This window comes from Protopterus annectens, chromosome 10.part0 (assembly GCF_019279795.1).
Source record: "Protopterus annectens isolate FY-2018-M chromosome 10.part0, PAN1.0, whole genome shotgun sequence".
NCBI classification, from domain to species: Eukaryota; Metazoa; Chordata; order Ceratodontiformes; family Protopteridae; genus Protopterus; species Protopterus annectens.
The window spans coordinates 1,597,432,950-1,597,451,825 of record NC_056744.1 but is presented as its reverse complement, the minus strand read 5'-3'; the positions used below and the strand labels follow the sequence as shown (position 1 = coordinate 1,597,451,825).

The following is an 18,876-nucleotide window of genomic DNA, read 5'->3' as shown; positions in this document are numbered from 1 at the left end:
TGGTAGCAGGATAAACACTTTGTGTTGTGGGTGGTTAGTGTCCATGAAAATGTTTTGGGCCCTCCAAAAAACTTTTCTGCAGATGTCCTCCAATGCAGGGAGAGTTACTCCAATGCTGTTTTGCACAGTTTTTATCACTTGCTGCACAGCCTTGCGATCCCATACTGTACTACTCCTGAATCATACTGTGGCAGAGTAGGAGAGAACTCTATCACTTTTACATCTGTAGACGTTGCTGAGAATGGTGTTGGGCATGCCAGACTTCCTCAGCCTTCTCAGAAAATACAGTCACTGCCAGATTTTCCCTAGCAGGTCTACAATGTTATGAGTCCAAGTAAGGTCCTCAGAGATTATAGGTAAATGACAGATATTCTCAGATGCAGACGTGGATGCATAACAAAGCTACAGGGAAACTTGTCTGGAATTGCAAGTTAATTTTATTCTGAACAATGCAAGATCAGAACAAACACACTTGACAGAACAAATTTGTGTGCGCGCGCATCTGTCTGTCTGAGTCTGTGTGCGTATATCTGTATATATCTGTTATTCTGAATGGATGGTGTGTGTGTGTGTGTGTGTGTGTGTGTGTGTGTGTGTGTGTGTGTGTGTGTGTGTGTGTATGTATGTGTGTGTGCGTGCATCTGTTTGTCTGAGTCTGTGTGCGTATATCTGTATATATCTGTTATTCTGAATGGATGTGTGTGTGTGTGTGTGTATGTAGCAAATGATATAGGGCGATGGGACAGCAGACAACACCTACATCCAGTGGGAAGAAATCATTATGCAATACACAGTACTTCAGCACCCTGAACAGCTCAGATGCAGGAAAAGCAGCCAATAGGAGGACCATGACAGAGCCACAAAGCCAACTTCAATAAAAAGCATTCTAATAATAATAATAATAATAATAATAGAAAAAAAACCACACTGACACAATCCTAGCTGCAAGCATTTTACATTGCAAATGTCCATAACAAATGTCCAGTTATAAAACCTGAATGCCCATGCCTCCAGAAAAGTACTAACTTTAATTTTTTTTCTCTCAATGTTTCATGGAAGGTGCTGACAAATATAGTAAAGTCCACACATGTTTTTAGGGTGTGATGACAAATTCCTGGCCTATTCCCCTTTAGAACAATTTTCTCTCGTTGTATATTAATCATATACTTCCAGGTAGGCCTTAGTGTCTTACTCTGATTAAAGCTTCTTCAGCAGGCTGTTAGTTTTAAGAAGCACAAGCAAAGTGAACTGCTGATTTACTAAGACATTGGGCTGATGTTTTAGGTTTACTAGATGTTGGTCCATCACTGCACAAAACTACTGGAGAGTTGTGGCATCCCTCAGCAAAGCCTTGAGTAATGTTTTTGTTTTGAGAGACCAAAAGAAGAACTGTAGAATACACAGCAGAGGTCAGCCTCCAAGAGTGACCCTTTTCTTTGCTACAAGAATCTTGTTCTTGGTGTGCATGGGCATAAACATAATGCACAAAAAAAATAACTTGGCCTTTATTTATTTATTTTTTACACAGGGTTAGAGGAGTCAATCGTTCAAAGAGAAAGGAAAAAAGTACTCCCTACCACAACCAGTAGCTATGCTAGCAAGCATTAGATGTAGTAGTGCATTCCAGTCTAAGGTGGTAACTGCTGTGGGACGAGTTTTCAGAGTACAGACAGAAAAGATTCATTCACACTTTTACCTAAAAATGTATTTCGCTGTCTGCATTTTCCAATAATAACTTTGTTTAGCATGCAGCAGAAAATCTGGCCAAATGTCAATTATGTGGATTTCAAAACTCCGCTTTATTTCAAGATAAAATATAAAGAGATTTTCGGGTCTATATTATGTCCGCGAAAAATGAATTCGCTGAACTGCATCTACATCGAAAATGCAGTTCCAGCGAATTGATAATACTGAAATTGCATTACAGTGAGGATCGGAAAATTTCCCCAGTCCTCACTGTAGTGCACTCTTGGAGTTGGTATATATAATTATCGGGGGGTGTGGGGGGCTGAGCGAATTCACTGAACTGCATTTTAGATGTATATGCAGTTTCGCAAATTCATTTTTCACGGACATAATATAGACCAGATTTTTTCCTTCAGCCTCGAGAAGAATATAAATCAAAATATGCAGTTTTTGTAAAGAGGAAGTAAGTAGTCTGAATGTAGATCCTTTCACAGTTCAAGTTACAGATTTCTGACATACTTCCATACTGCTTTTCCAAACTAACAGTTTAATATTTGCAAAAAACAAACAAAAAAAAAAAACAGTTAATTCATGTCCTTTCAGCTTTCAGAAGAAACTGTCACATAGGCAATTCACTTTCTTCGTATGAAAACAGCTTCTTAAACACAGTGAAACAAATCCTCTGCTATAACTTCTACACATACCTTCCAGTCCATGGAAACATTTTAAACATCTCTTTCAGGAATCTGTCATTTTTAACTGCATTAATGTTTGTACTCTGGATATAACTACTACCACCCTGGTTTCTCTTGAGTATTCCAGAACTCCAGACCTGCTTAGGGGGAAAAACTCCTATACTTTACCTCACAGACCATCTGCTTATTTATATATTATAGGTTATATAGATACACAATTATAGATATATGTGTATTATATATGTGTGTGTGTGTGTATACACACACACACACACATATATATATATATATACATACAACACACACACACACACACACATACACACACACACACACATATATATATAGATATATATATATATATATATATATATATATCAATATATATACACACACACACATATATATATATATATATATATATATATATATATATATATATGTATATATACACATTACAGATAGATATATACACACATTTATATACATATATTGATATATATACATACATATATGGATATATATATACACACATTTATATATATATATATATATATATATATATATATACACATTTATATATATATATATATATATATATATATATATATATATATATTACAGATAGATACATACACACATTTATATATATATAAATATATATTACAGATAGATATATACACACATTTATATATATATATATATATATATATATATATATATATATATATATAGAGAGATATATAAATATATATATACACATACATATACAGTGGATATAAAACGTTGACACACCCCTGTTAAAATGACAGTTTTTTGTGATATAAAAAAATGAGACCACAAAAAATTATTTCAAAACGTTTCTCACCTTTAATGTAACCCATGACCTGTACAATTCAATTGAAAAACAAACACATTTGTTAAGGGAAAAATATAAAAAATAACAAACGTACAATAGGCTGGTTGCACAAGTGTGCACACCCTTAAACTAATACTTTGTTGTGTGTGCACTGTGTTCCACAGTATATCCAATGCTGTGGAAATTTTTTCAGCAACCTCAGAGTTAGGACACTTGTCTCCATCAGTACTTATTCTTTTGTAGCTCTAATCAGAGCTATGGGAAGGAAGGGCACATGGAGCAGGTGCACACCCTTAAAGTAATAGTTTCTTGAAGCACCTTTTGATTTAATTACAGCATTCATTCTTCTTGGATACACACCTGACTTCAATTAAAGAGACTCTGATTAACCCCAAATAAAGTTCAGCTCTCCTAGTAGGATTTTCCTGACATTTACTCAGTTTCCTGCTACAGCAAAAGCCATGGTTCGCAGAGAGCTTACAAAGCATCAAAGGGATCGCATTGTTGAAAGGTATCAGTCAGGAGAAGGGTACAAAAAAATTTCCACAGCATTGGATATACTATGGAACACAGTGAAAACAGTCATCAAAAAGTGCAGAAAATATGGGACAACAGTAACGTTGCAAAGAACTGGACTTCTCTCCAAAATTAATGAATAGACAAGATGAAAACTGGTCAGGGAGGCTGACAAGAGACCTACAGCAACACTGAGGGAGCTGCAGGAGTTTCTGGCAAGCGCTAGTTGTGTACAAGTCACAACAATCTCCCATATTCTCCATATGTGTGGACTATGGGGTAGGGTTGCAAGGCAGAAGCCTTTTCTTACACAGAAAAACATCCAGGCGCAGCTAAAATTTGCAAAACAATATATCAAGCCTCCCAAAAGCATGTGGTTGAACTTTTTGGCCACAATTCCAAAAGATATGTTTAGCGCAAAAACAACACTTCACATCACCAAAAAGAACACCATCCCCACGGTGAAGCATGGTGGCAGCAGTATCATGCTTTGGGGCTGCTTTTCTTCAGCTGGAACTGGGGCTTTATCAAGGTGGAGGGAATTATGAACAGTTCCAAATACCAGTCACCTTTGACCCAAAACCTTCAGGTGTCTGCTAGAAAGCTAAAGATGAAGAGGAATTTTATCTTTCAACACGACAATGACCCCAAGCACCCATCCAAATCAAGGGAAGAACAGCTTCACTAGAAGAGAAAAAGTTTTGGAATGGCCCAGCCTGAGCCTAGACCTAAATCCAACAGAAAATCTGTGGGGTGACCTGAAGAGGGCTGTGCACAAGAGATGCCCTCGCAATTTGACAGATATGGAGCACTTTTGCAAGGAAGAATGGGCAAATATTGCGAAGTCAAGATGTGCCATGCTGACAAGACTCCTACCCCAAGAAGACTGAATGCTGTAATTAAATCAAAAGGTGCTTCAACAAAGTATTAGTTTAAGGGTGTGCATACACACAACAAAGTTTTAGTTTAAGGGTGTGCACACTTATGCAACTAGCGTATTGTACATTTTTTCCCATAACAGATTTGTTTGTTTTTCAATTGAACTGTACAGGTTATAGGTCACATTAAAGGTGGGAAAAGTTTTGAAATGATTTATTGTGGTCTCATTTTTTTTATATCACAAAAACCTGGCATTTTAACAGGGGTGTGTAAACGTTTTTATATCCACTGTGTATGTATGTATGTATATATCTATAGGTTCATAGGTTCATACTAGGCTATCTGCCCTAGGGCATTTATAAGCCTAGCCAGAATGTGTTTGGCTTTCGCCACCCATTTTAAATTTATTTTGCTATGCCCTTTTTCGAGGTTAGTATACTGTGCCTCTGTCTAACAGTGACACAGAAGTGATACCCGGGGTAAACCTACGATCTCCCATCCACTCATCAAGATTCCTCTTGAAGAGAGTCAATGAGGGACTCTGCCTAACCTGGACTGGGATTTTATTCCAGAGTGAAGGGAGCCTCTGGGTTATGAATCTGTCCCTCCAGCATGTCCTATTTATTTCAGTGCTGAGGTTCAAGTCTCTCTCGAGCGCGTAGCTCGATGGGATTTGGATTTTCTGAGGTGCAGCATGTCCATTAATTCTGGGTTGGACATGGCTTTGTATGTCAGGCACAGATTGCCTCTGAACAGGCGGTATGCCACTGAGTAGAGCTGGAGTTTCTTTAACCAGGCAGCATATGGCATCTGTTTGAGCCCTTTGATCCTCTTGGTGAGGTACTTTTGGGGTCTTTCCAGTTGCTGCAGGTGTCTGGTAAGGTACATCCCAAAAGGGGCATTGTACTCAATTATCTGTAATGTATGCGCATTGACTTTTTCTCTTCTAGTGAAGCTGTTCTTCCCTTGATTTGGATGGGTGCTTGGGGTCATTGTCATGTTGAAAGATAAAATTCCTCTTCATCCTCATACACACACACACACATATATATATATATATATATATATATATACACACACACACACACACACACACACACACACACACACACACATGTGTTTGTATATGTATATTTACATCCTACATACACTATTACTCGAACTAAGATCACTTGCCATTGTAATCGGGAGCAAAATCTTTGCATTTCCAGGGCCATGAATAGATCACCAGTAGCATCAGAGTTGAGGGTACTGAATCTGGTTACAAAACTCAGACCTTACAAGGGAAATACAGTATAAGGAGTTCCATATGGATGAAGGCCTACAGTAACAGATAAAACACACACAGACTGCATTTAACGAAAGAGAGCGCATACATTACAGATACGGCAAGATCTTCCATCTTCTTCAAATAATATTCAGAATAAGGTGCAAATTAGACTTTAAAAAAGCTGAAAAGTTATTGGAAATGTGGAAAGTTATTTGTTCATGGAAAGGATGGTGCTTGGTATTTATATGACATACATATCTTACAAAGATAAAAGGGAATAAATGAATTAAAATGTTTCAGACATGTTAGGGAACCTTAACAGCCAGAAAGTACAGTTTTGTACCTACCATAAATGTAGATGTTTGAGTGCTAATACAGCTGCAGTCATAACAGATGGGTTCTCCTGCCGTCAGGTGGGTCCTCGGTCGGCCGAATTCCAAAGTCTAGGTCTGGCGTTGGTTGTTGTCTCTTCTTCCCAGACGTCAGTGCGACAGGGGTATAAAGGAACCAGCCAACACCATTTTCTTCAGTTTTTCTTGCCCCAGATGTCAGGTGCCCCCAGAAGGAAGGCAATACATAAATTTGTGTAATAAAACAATGCAATATAATCAAAATACAGTAGTTGCAAGCAAATACTTTATTTTATTTATTTTATTTTATTTTACATTTGTTGACTGGGCTAGTCTGGCTGGATACATGTCCATTTTCAGCAGAGGCCCGAGGAGAAAAGCTCCACTAAAATACTAAGTACATTACATAAAAAATCATTACTCTTAAGAAATAGCATCAATTGGAAGTCATAAGAACACTCAGAGCGAAAGATAATTTCAAAGAGAAACAAATTTACAATATTCAGTTCATTACATGTCAAACAATTTTACTTAACATATACTTAGCAAACAACTGGTAGGTTGTAGTGCTTGGAGAAGGTATGCACAGAACTCCAAGTGGCTGCTTCCAAAATATCTTTGGTAGGAACTCCTCTGAGGAAAGCTGCAGAGGTAGCTGTGGCCCTGGTGGAGTGAGATCTGATGCCTGTAGGTACAGTTTTGCCATGGAAAGAATAGCAATACACCATAAATGAATACCCCAATCAGGTTGTATGAGGAGGTGTTAGCCAATAGGCCTGTCCCAAGAGGGGAAGGAGGGAGGGAAACCTGGACTGCAGCTGTATTAGCACTCGAACATCTACATTTATGGTAGGTACAAAACTGTACTATGTTCATCGTGCATACAGCTACAGTCATAACAGATGGGTAGAATCCCAAAGCTAAGAAAGGGGTGGTAGGCACTAGGTGGAACTAGGAGGAGCCAGGATGCCCTGTAAGACTGCAGTGGCAAAGCCTGCTCTAGTTTTGGAGTATAATGGTAGGTTGTAGTGCTTGGAGAAGGTATGCACAGAACTCCAAGTGGCTGCTTCCAAAATATCTTTGGTAGGAACTCCTCTGAGGAAAGCTGCAGAGGTAGCTGTGGCCCTGGTGGAGTGAGATCTGATGCCTGTAGGTACAGTTTTGCCATGGAAAGAATAGCAAAAGCGTATGCAGTGGGCTATCCATTTTGAGATTGTCTGTTTGGAAATTGGCTTTCCTTGAGCTCCTACAGCATAGGATACAAAGAGCTGTTCTGATTTTCTGAAAAGCTTTGTTCTGTCCAAATAATAATGCAGTTGTCTGTGGATGTCCAAGGAATGTAGTAATCTCTCCCCTTTGTTTTGAGGATTAGGATAAAAAGTAGGTAGATGTATGGCCTGATTCAAAGCTACCCTGGATACCACTTTAGGCATAAAGGACGGGTTGGTTCGTAAGGAGACTCTGTCCTGATGGAAAATGATAAAAGGCTGCACAGCCATGAGAGCTTGTAGTTCTGAAACTCTATGAGCTGAGGTAATAGCCAGAAGGAAAGCTGTTTTCCAGGACAAATATTGCAAATCTGATGAGGCAGCTGGCTCAAAGGGAGGCAAGGTCAGTTTTTCCAGAATGAAATTGAGATCCCAAGCAGGTATTGGTTGTTTCCTTGGGGGTCTTAGATTCTTAGCCCCTCTGAGGAACTGTCTTAAGAGAGGGTGAGAGAATAAGGGTGGATCAGTGTTGTATTCTGCAGAAATGGCTGAGGCATTGATTTTGATGGAGGAGAATGAAAGTCCACTGCTTAGCAGCTCAGCTAGATACTGTAGTATTTGAGGTAAATTCAGTTTTCCAGGATCCTGGCCCTTTTTCTCATTCCAGACACAAAACCGTTTCCATTTTGCGGAGTAAGCTTTTCTAGTTGACGGCCTCCTGGCCTCCAAAATGACATCCTGCACCTCCTTGGAGAGTAGGGTCTGTTGTGATGCTAAGGAATCTTCCATGTGGCTAGATTGAGTATTTTTAGCTGGCTGTGAAGAGTTTTGAAGCTGTGCTGAGTCAGGAGAAGAGGCATTAGAGGCAGGGTCCATGGTGGAGAATGCGTCTGGCTCCTCAGGAGTGGGTACCAGTGTTGTCTTGGCCATTCTGGAGCAATGAGAATCATCTTTGGTCTGTCTGCTCTGATTTTCAATAGAACTTTGGGCAGCAGAGGAAGAGGTGGGAAGGCATAAACTGTCATTGATGTCCAACTGAAAGAAAGAGCGTCCACTCTCCAGGCCTTTGGATGGAAAATCATTGAGCAGAATTTTGTCAATTGGTGATTTTTGTGGGTGGCAAAGAGATCTATGTCTGGCCTTCCCCATGCTTGGATTATTTCTGTAAAAACTTTTGGATGCAACTTCCATTCGTGTGGATCTGTCATATTTCTGCTTAGGTTGTCTGCCAGCGTGTTTTCCTTGCCTGGCAAGTACTGTGCTTGTAGTTCGATTTGTAAGTCCATGGCCGTGTTCCAAAGTGACATGGCCAGTCTGCATAGGGGGTATGAATGTGTTCCTCCCTGTTTGTTTATGTACCACATAACTGTGGTGTTGTCCGTTCTTATCAATAGTTGACCTGGTTGCAGAAGGTCTTTGAAAGCTATAATAGCATTTATTACTGCTAGCATTTCCTTTTGATTGATGTGAAGGTGCCTTTCTTTTTGGGACCATTTGCCCTGAATGCACCGGTCTGTCATGTGCGCCCCCCAGGCGTAGTCCGAGGCGTCTGTTGTAATGACTTGATTTGCTTGAGGCTTGTTGACTGGAAGACCTGTGTTTGTTTGGCATGCTTGAGCCCACCACAGAAATTCCTTTTGCAGACATGGAATTAGTGGTATTATTGTTTCCAAACTGTGGCTGTGTTGAGACCATAGGTTTTTCAGGTACCATTGAAGTTTCCTCATATGCAGCTTTGCACATGGGATTAGTAAGATGCAAGATGCCATGAATCCCACAGCCTTCAGGATTTTCCTTGCAGTCAGCCTGGTGCAATTTGCTAGTGCTCTGAAGTATTGAGTTAGTTGCCCCTGCTTCTCTGGCGTGAGGTAGGCCATCTGGGTGTTTGTGTCCAAGTTGGCACCCAGGAAAATTATCTTCCGAGAGGGTATTAGTCTTGATTTCTTTTTGTTGACTGTGTATCCCAGAGAGTTCAACAACATTATTACATAAGCCAGATGTTTCAGAAGAATGTGCTTGCTGTCCGCTTGGATCAGGCAGTCGTCCAAATAGGGGTATATTTGTATCCCTTGAAGTCTGCAGTAGGCAATTACTGATGCCAGGCATTTCGTGAATACTCTGGGCGCAGTAGATAAGCCAAAGGGCAATGCAGATAATTGATAATGGGTTGAACCTGCAAGAAATCTGAGGTATCTTCTGCAATTCTGTCTGATTGGGACATGCAGGTATGCCTCCTTGAGGTCCAATGTTACCAGCCAAGACTCCTTGCCCAGCATGGGAAGAAGCTGCTGTAGAGTGAGCATCTTGAATTTTGGTACGAATAGAAATGTGTTCAGGATGGATAGGTCCAAAATAGGTCTCCAATCTTTTCCCTTCCTTGGTACCAGGAATAGTCTGGAATAAAAACCTTGACCTTGTTCGTGCGTAGGTACCTCTTGAATAGCTTTCATGTTTATGAGATCTGTAATTTGCCTTTGTGCCTCTGCCCTTTGATTGTGTGGCAGGTTTGGCATGCCTCTCATTTTTGGAAGGGTGTGAAAATGGAATCTGTAGCCTCTGTTTATAATGTCCAGGATCCATTTGTCTTTTGTGACAATATGCCAATTTTTGAAAATAATGCCAGTTTTCCTCCTAAGGGGGCTGCCATTTGAGTCTTGCTTGGCATGCAAAGGGGAAAGTCATTGGGCTTGCTTTCTGAATGATTGCGAGTTATCCTCACCACCTCTTTGTGTAGGAGCTTGCCATTGTCTGCCTCGAAACGATCCTTGGGATTGTCCCCTGCCCCTCGGGCGTCTGTACCTACCTCTTTGGGGTCTGTCCGTGGCTGGAAAGGACCAATTCTTGGAAGGCCAATTTCTATTGAAATGTGAGGGTTGTACCTGTAGAAAATCTTTCACAGTTTGCATTGATTTAGCCTTTTCCTCCATTTTTCTTAATACCTCCTCAGCATTAGCGCCAAATAATACATCCTTTTGTAGAGGGGCATCTAGTAATTTAGCTTTGACATGATCAGGCAAGGTTTATTCCTTAAGCCAGGCATGTCTACGTATGACTGATCCTGTTACAGCAGCTCTACATGAGGCCTCTAGAGCATCAAAACCACATTGTAAAGTATGCTTACCCACGTGTTGTGCACTATGCATCAAATCCTGTAACTCCTTCAAGTCTGGTTGTTCAGGTTGTGACATTTTACTTTTCAATTGTGATAACAAAAACTGTTGGTATTTTAGCATTTGGAACTGACAGTTTAAGGCCCTCATGGTTAAGGTAGCCGAGGTATATACCTTTTTTCCCCACCTTTCTAAGGATCTGGAATCTCTCTCGGAAGGTAATGGATTTTTCGCAGTGGAGGCCTTAATTCCCTTGGGGCCCTGTGATGGTTTCTGGTTCAGCAGCATGGCTTTTGTATAGAAATTGGTGTGAGTCAGGAACCCTGTAGTACCTGTCAGGCTTGACTGGGGCTGTAGGCAGAGAATCCGGGTTAAGGCAGGCCTCCGAGTAAACATCATCTAGGATGTCCAAGACAGGAGGTATAGCCAGAGGCCTGTGCTGAGGTAGTAAGAGAAATTCCCTAAGCCTTTTCTTGGAATCTGAATAATCTTGGCCTTCCCAGTGGAAGTGTTCCCTTAAGGTATGCAAAGTTTCCCCAAATGAGTAATCCTCTGGGGGGGATACAGAAGGAATGGACTCCTCTGCATCAGAGTCTTCAAAAGGGGAGTAAGAATGTTCCTGATCATCAGAGTGCTCTGAAATAATGGAGCCCTGATCAGAGGAGGGGGATTCTTCCTCCACTCTGGGCCTTTTGCCCGGTGGGGTTGAGAACCCCTGATAAGAGTAATTAAATCCTCAGCCATTTTAAGCATCTGTTTTTTAGGCATGGGGCCTGGAGATGGGCCCTGTGTAGCTTGTCTGTTAGAATGCATGGCTGCTTTAGACTTAGTGAAAGCCTTGATGGAAAAAGAAGAGGAAGGTCTGAAGACACCTTGAGTGGAGGAAGACCTGTCCACATTTTGAGGTTCAACGCCAAGAGTGGCTTCAGTATCTGTAGTCGGCGGTTTCAAAATTTTCGTAATTTCAGGAGCTGGCCGACCGGCACTTGCGAACTGCTTCTGCTTCAGGCACCGCGCGGCAAGAAAGACTGAAGAAAATGGCGTCGGCTGGTTCCTTTATACCCCTGTCGCACTGACGTCAGGGAAGAAGCGACAACAACCGACGCCGGACCTAGACTTTGGAATTCGGCCAACCGAGGACCCGCCTGACGGCAGGAGAACCCATCTGTTATGACTGCAGCTGTATGCACGATGAACATTAGGAATTCAAAGCAAGCTAACAAATAGGCTATCTGGATTCTGAATTACTGAGGGACATGGGTAGATGGCATTTTTCTACTGACTGTGATGCATCATCAATTTATGACTTTGTGATTCCGCAGTATATCTTTTCAAAGTAGCTGGAGTCCATCAGTGTTATAAACTCAGAAAAAGACATTATTACACCAGTGTGCTACATAAGCAGGCAAGGGGCACACACTCATGCCAAATGTGCAGACTGGAAATGAGTATTTGGGAATGAGGAAGTCAAAACGGATCCAGTCTTGCAGACGGTCTGAATTCCAAAGAAAGCAGTGCCACAAACACTTTACACAGAAAAATCTCACTCTCATGAATGAACACTGACCAAGTGACCAGAAAGGGTTTTCTGAACACAGTACATACGTGGGGTTGTCCTGTGACTGTATGCATCACACCTGAACATGCAGCTCTTAGTGTTTTGCCAGATGCTCCCTTGTTCTTGCAGTATATCAGATACTTTTGTATTTACATGGTATAAAAATCAAGTCTTCTAGTGTTTCTGGGTTTATCTATTGTACAACAGTGTGTCTGCTGTACCTTTAAGAAGCATTTCCAAGGACAGCGCATGCATATAAATAGCAAGCACGTGCTAGCTTCAGTGCTATTTTGAGAGTACAGCCAGAGTGTGAACATGTATGAGTGTGATAGTTTGTTTATAAGTTTATCTTTATCTAAGTTAAAGTTACTAAGCCTCAATCCTGGCTGTGTTTGTACATAATAAAGCTGCTGGACCAGAACCCACAACTGTTCGTCTGTTTTATCCTGAACAGACAAACAACATGGTGTCAGACCCGGGATTCCAGAGACAGCTTTTCAGAACTACGAGGTGCAGAGTTAACAGTGAAGGTAAACTAAGTAAACCAAGTGCAAAAAAGTGCCAGAAATGAACTAAAGGTAATGAAAAAACTTCCACAAACAATTTATGTTATTAAAAAGATGAAATGGAGCATTGCACGGGCACATAATGTATTATTAAGCAAACAAATAGCACAGAAACATTTACTAAGCAAATGTGAGGCACAAAATGTTTATTAATTAAATTAAATGTTTGAAATTAACATATTTGATTATCAGAAAAGCACATAAGGGTTTCAGAATTACCTCAAAATTGAAAAACAATCATGTTTAGAGTAAAATGAGTACAACAAATGTACAATGGGCATGAAAAGAGATCAAATGGGCAAAACAAATAGAATAAAAGGCAAAAAGGGCACATTAAGCATAAAGAAAGCAAGACAACTGCATGTTTTTTGGCAAATTACTGTGTTTTGGCATGAACTAAGATTTCGAATTGAATGAAGCTATTCAGGGCATAACTAGAGTTATTCAAAGTATCTCAAAAAAAGTATGTAAAAGTGCTTGCAGTGCATGTTTATTACTGTGCATTTATTTTGAAGCGTTTATTGTGTGCAAAGTGCAACTATTGCGCAGTCAAAATACAGCCATTTCAAAAAGTTTCTTGTGCTGGGTGTGTCTATTCACAGAGTGCCGCCATTTACAGAGTGTTTCTTGCACTGCACAGTTACTTAGCAAAGAACAGCCATTTGTACTGTTTATTCGCAAGGTGCAGTTACATCAAAATGTTTCTTACTCTGAGCTTCTTCTGCCCAGTTTATTTGCATAGTGCAGTTACTTGAAATGTTTCTTACACTGACAAGTGGTGATTTATCAGAGTACAATGATTTCAAGAATATTCTTGTGCCTAGGAGACTTATTTTGCAAAGTTCAGTTATTCAGATGCTTATTGTGCTACTGGACATAGTTACAAGCACTGGCATAAATTTCTGGCATATGTATATCTGTGTGTTCATGCATACTTACAAAAGCATTCACTGGTATGTGTTAATATGGCAGAGGCATTTCGCAGACCAGGTCTACTTGTATTTGATCAGAATATTGCAGAGAACTGGAGAATATTTGAGCAAGAGTACAACATTTTTATACAAGCAGTTTATTCTGACAAAGATGTATGCACCAGGGCATTCAATTTACTAAACATAGCTGAGTCAGAGGCCATTGAAAGAGAGTGTTCATTTGTGTATGCACCAGCAGTATATGAAGGAGAGGGGGAAAACTGTCATACTGTTGTACAGGCTGAATCAATGGAAGACCCCGAGTGTTTGAAATGCAAATTCAGAGAAATGTGCAACCCCCAGACAAATGTTACATTAGAGACACATTTGTTTTACACAAGAGATCAAAAGCCCGGAGAAACTTTTGCAGCTTATATTAGTGATCTGAGAAACAAAGCTAAAACATGCAGGTTTGGTGATTTAAAAGATGAGTTAATAAAGGACAGGCTTGTGTGTGGTATTAATAGCAGTGCAGTGAGAAAGATTTTGCTTCATGACAATGATTTAATGCTTAACAAAGCTATTGAAATTTGCCAAATCCATGAAGTTACAGAAAGGCACACAAGTCTGCTTGCAAGTGATAAGAGCATGGTTTCAGTAGGCTCCAGAACAAATGTAGACAGTATGCAACACGTGTCTAACAGAAACGAACCTAAGCACATGGCAGCTGTATAAATGCTTGGTATTTGGTCAGCAATGCCACAAGTGTAAAAAATGGAACCATTTTCAAAAGTTTTGCAAGTCAAGTAAACCTTACTCAGTTACAAAGAAGGGTCACTTAAAATAGCAAGTTGATTAGAAAGCTGCAATCCAACTTTCTATGTAGATGGTGCAGCAGTAATTGATAAAAAGATAAATGCAGAAAATTTACTGGCAAAGAACAGAGTGTTTTGTACTGTCCTGATCTATGGTAAATGCACTGAGCTCAAAGTAGACACTGGTTCAAAGTGTAATGTTATGTCAGCAGACACATCTGCTAAGGCGAGAGCTGGTGAGAAAGTGACCAGTTGTGCGAAACTTATTGCTCATGGAGGTAAAGAAATTCAACCCAAAAGCTCAGTAGTGCTTTCATGTTATCTGGCTGGGAAATGTTACAGCTTATTATTCTATGTAGTCCGAAGACCTGTGGAGTCATTACTGAGTTTCAGAGACAGTTTGAGAATGAATCTGCTTTCCTTTACCAAAGAAGGCAGTCATATAAGCACATGTCCCAGTTCCAGTTTTACTGATGCTATTTTCTCAGAGTATGCTGATGTTTTCAATGACAAGCTAGGCAAACTTCCAGTTGTGTATTTGATTGTTAGACCCAGAGGTCAGTCCAGTGGTCAGGCCAGCACGAAAAGTTCTGATAGCTATGCAGAACAAAGTCAAAGCTCACCTGGATAAAATGGCGCAACAAGGTGTAATTTGTCCAGTTACAGAACCTACTGAATGGGTGTCATCCATGGTAGCAACTCACAAAAAAGGCTCAGATGAAATCAAAACATACATTGACCCAAGAGATTTGAACAAAGCATTAAAGAGGCCTCAACGTCCTATCCATACAGTTGAGGAAGTCCCAGCCCTAATACCGAATGTCACTATAGTTTCTGTCATGGATGCAAAAAGTTCATTTTGGCAAGTTATGCTTGATCGCAAATCTTCACTACTGACTACATTCAGTACCCCATTTGAAAGATATAGATTCCTCAGGATGCCATTTTGAATACATTTTGTAAGTGAAGTCTTTCAGTGTGCAATGGAGCAAATTTTTTCAGGTTATCCATGTGCCTTAATAGTAGATGATTTATTGGTCAGAGGCAATTGTGAAGCAGAGCATGACAGAAACCTCAGGAAAGTTCTAGACAGAGCACGTGAAGTGAACTTGAAGCTCAATCCTCTGAAGTGCAAATTCAGACTACCAGAAGTTACATATGTAGGTCATTTATTTACTAGCACTGGCTTGCGACCACACCCGTCCAAGCAAGCAGCCTTTCTTGAGATGCCAGCAATGGATAATGTTCAAGCTCTACAACATTTTCTTGGTATGGTCAACTATTTAGGCATGTTTATATCAGACTTCAGTGAGTTGACAGTGGCTTTGAGAGAGCTGACATGCAAAAATATTACATGGTCTTGGTTAGAACAGCACCAGAAAGTATTTGAAGACCTTAGGCAGAAAACTGCCACCCCACCTACTTTGGTTTTGGCACAGTTATTCTTCAAGAGGATAGACCAGTAGCCTATTCATCTAGAACTCTTACCCAACCTGAAATGCAATATGCTCAAATTGAGATAGAAAGTTTGGCAATTATATTTGAATGTTCAAAGTTTCATGATTATACTTATGGTCAAGCTATTCATATTGAAACTGATCATCAGTCTCTAGTCACTATTTTAAAGAAGCCAATGTATTCAGTTCCAGTGAGATTACAAAGAATTATGCTCAAATTGCAAAAGTACAACTTCAAAATGGTCTATACAAAATGCAAACTTCTTTATCTGGCTGATACCTTATCCAGATTGACCAGAAATACAACAGAACAGCTTAACACAAAGAATTTTGACTTCTGATGTCATGGAAGTGTGCAATTTTTTTACCACAAAACTTGATTAACTGAGAGATCATACAAAGACTGATACAGTTTTGCAAAAGCTCAACCACTTCATTGATGGTGGATGGCCACCGAAACAATCTAGCTGAAATGCAACCTTATTTTCCTTACAGAGATGAGATGATAGTATGTCTTGGTTTGCAAAGTCCATTGAACATGTGGGAGAAACAGACAGATGTAGGTTTTGTAAAACAGAATTGGAAACAGGTGCACACTTTGTTGCTGGTTGCGACATACTAATGGCAGGACTGTATACGGAAAGGCATAATAATGTGGCAAGACTGTTGCACTGGGGATTGTGCAAACATTATGGTACTGAAATGGCTGAAAAAGCATCATAGAAAATGATGAAGTCTGCATCACATGGGATTACCCATTACCAGTAGTTCAAAAGATAGATGCTAGAAAACTGGGTATAGTGATCCATGAAAAAAAGACAAAAGTAGCACTGATCATTGAAATAGCCACACCCAGTGACTATAGTGTCTTGCATACAGAGAGACACAAAGTCATAAAAATAGAAGTTATGTTCTTACCATAACGTTCCATGTTAGTTGTCTTCTTCTCGCCTTCTTCTTGCTGGATGGGTTCGGAGCCGACCTCGGCTCCGACTCGGCCACTCTAAAAGCTCGAGAGTTGGTTCCACCGGCTCGAGGCTCCCCTTATATCCCACAATGCTAGGCGAGAGTTACCTCAGATCTCGTTTGTAAGCTAACCCCAGCTTATAACAGTAACAGTATAACTGTAAAACAGAGTCCACCTCTAACAACAGGAAGAAAGAAGGGTGACCTACATCCTGAACCAAGAAATATGCATAATAGCATATGACTAAGAAAGAGGTGGTAGAAAGAGAGGTCACGATCACAACTCCTCTAGGTCTGTCCAGGCCAGGGGAAGGAGGGTGGACGAAGAAGAAGCGAGAAGAAGACAACTAACATGGAACGTTATGGTAAGAACATAACTTCTATATGTTAAGTTGTCTATCTCGCCTTCATTCTTGCTGGATGGGACCGCGTCCCTAGCACCTTGTCCCGGGTGGCCTAACGGAACAGACTCCTGAGAACAGTGGAACCAAAGTTAGCTCTATGCCTAGAAGCTAAATCCAACTTATAATGAGAAATAAAAGTGTGAGGAGTAGCCCAAGTAGCCGCTGCACAAATGGTGTCAATAGGCAGTCTGTCTTGGAAGGCTAAAGAAGTAGCCAAAGCTCTGGTGGAATGGGCTTTAGGTTTATTAGGCAAATTCTGTTGTCTAATTTCATATACCAGGGAAATCAAAGATGTTAGCCATCTGGATAATGATACCTTTGAAACTGAAAGTCCCTTTCTGCTTTCCGCATAGGAGACAAACAGCTGATCAGATTTTCTGAATTGTTTTGTTCTATCCAAGTAGTACCTTAATTGACGATGAACATCCAAGTAGTGTAACTTTTGTTCAGACCTATTGGAATACTCTGGAAAAAAGACAGGGAGGTCAATGCTTTGGTTTAGATTTGATGTTGAAACCACCTTAGGCAAAAAAGACGGGTTAGTTCGTAAGGATACTCTGTCCTTATGGAACAAAAGATAAGGAGGACGACAACTGAGTGCTTGAAGTTCTGAAACTCTTCCGGCTGATGTAATAGCCACCAGAAAGAGAGTTTTCCATGATAATAATTTCAAGGAACATGAAGCTGCAGGTTCGAAAGGGGAAAGAATCAAAGAAGCAAGAACTAAATTTAGGTCCCAAGGAGAAGGAGGATTTCTTATAGGAGGTCTGAGAAGAAAAACTCCTTTCAAAAAGGCTTTGCAAAGTTTGTGGGACATTAGGGCAGATTCAGAAATACCCACATGGAAGTTAGAAATAGCTGCCAATTGAACCTTAAGAGTAGATGGAGATGAACCTGCATGGAAGAGTTCAGCTAAAAATCAAGGACTAGTTGGATGGAAGCGTGAAAGGATCTATGTCCTTTCCTTGTGCCCAATATGAGAAGCGTTCCACTTATTCAAATAAATCTTCGAGTGGAAGATTTATGGGAAGCTACCAATATATCTCTAACAGAGTGAGATAATTGAGGAAGCCTGGCTACGGTTGGAATTGGAGGAACCAAGCAGTGAGGTTCAGAGAGGGAGGGAGCGATGAAACTGACCCGACTGGTGGATCAAAAGATCTGGAACTAGGTCCAGATTCCACGGTCGCTCAAAAGAAATTGATGTAGAAAGGGGAACCACACTTGTCGAGGCCAGTAAGGAGCAATGAGGATCAATGAGGCCTTCTGAGCGATAGCTTTCTGTATTACTTGAGAGATCAGTGGGAAAGGAGGAAATGCATACAGAAGTCCCCGGCCAAACTTGGTCTAGAGCGTCCCTGCTGGGTTGGCCTGGTAAAGGGAATAGAGTGAAATATTCTCTGCACTTGCTGTTTTGGGGAGTAGCAAAAAGATCGCAGCAAGGCTGACCCCACTTGAGAAAGATTTCTCTCACTACAGAGTCTTTCAGAGACCACTCGTGAGGCATGAGTATAGCTCTGCTCAACTTGTCCGCAATGTGATTGGACTTCCCGGGGATGTGCGTTGCTATCAGAAAACGCTGAGAAGAAATCGCCCATTGCCACAGTCTGAGTGCTTCTCGACACA

The 18,876-nt window shown here is 40.5% G+C and overlaps 1 protein-coding gene across 2 annotated transcripts in view; it reads right to left on the bottom strand.

Moving 5' to 3' along the window:
• Positions 1-18,876, bottom strand: part of LOC122813771 — a 450,190-nt gene that overhangs the window by 154,931 nt on the left and 276,383 nt on the right. The window lies entirely within an intron of this gene.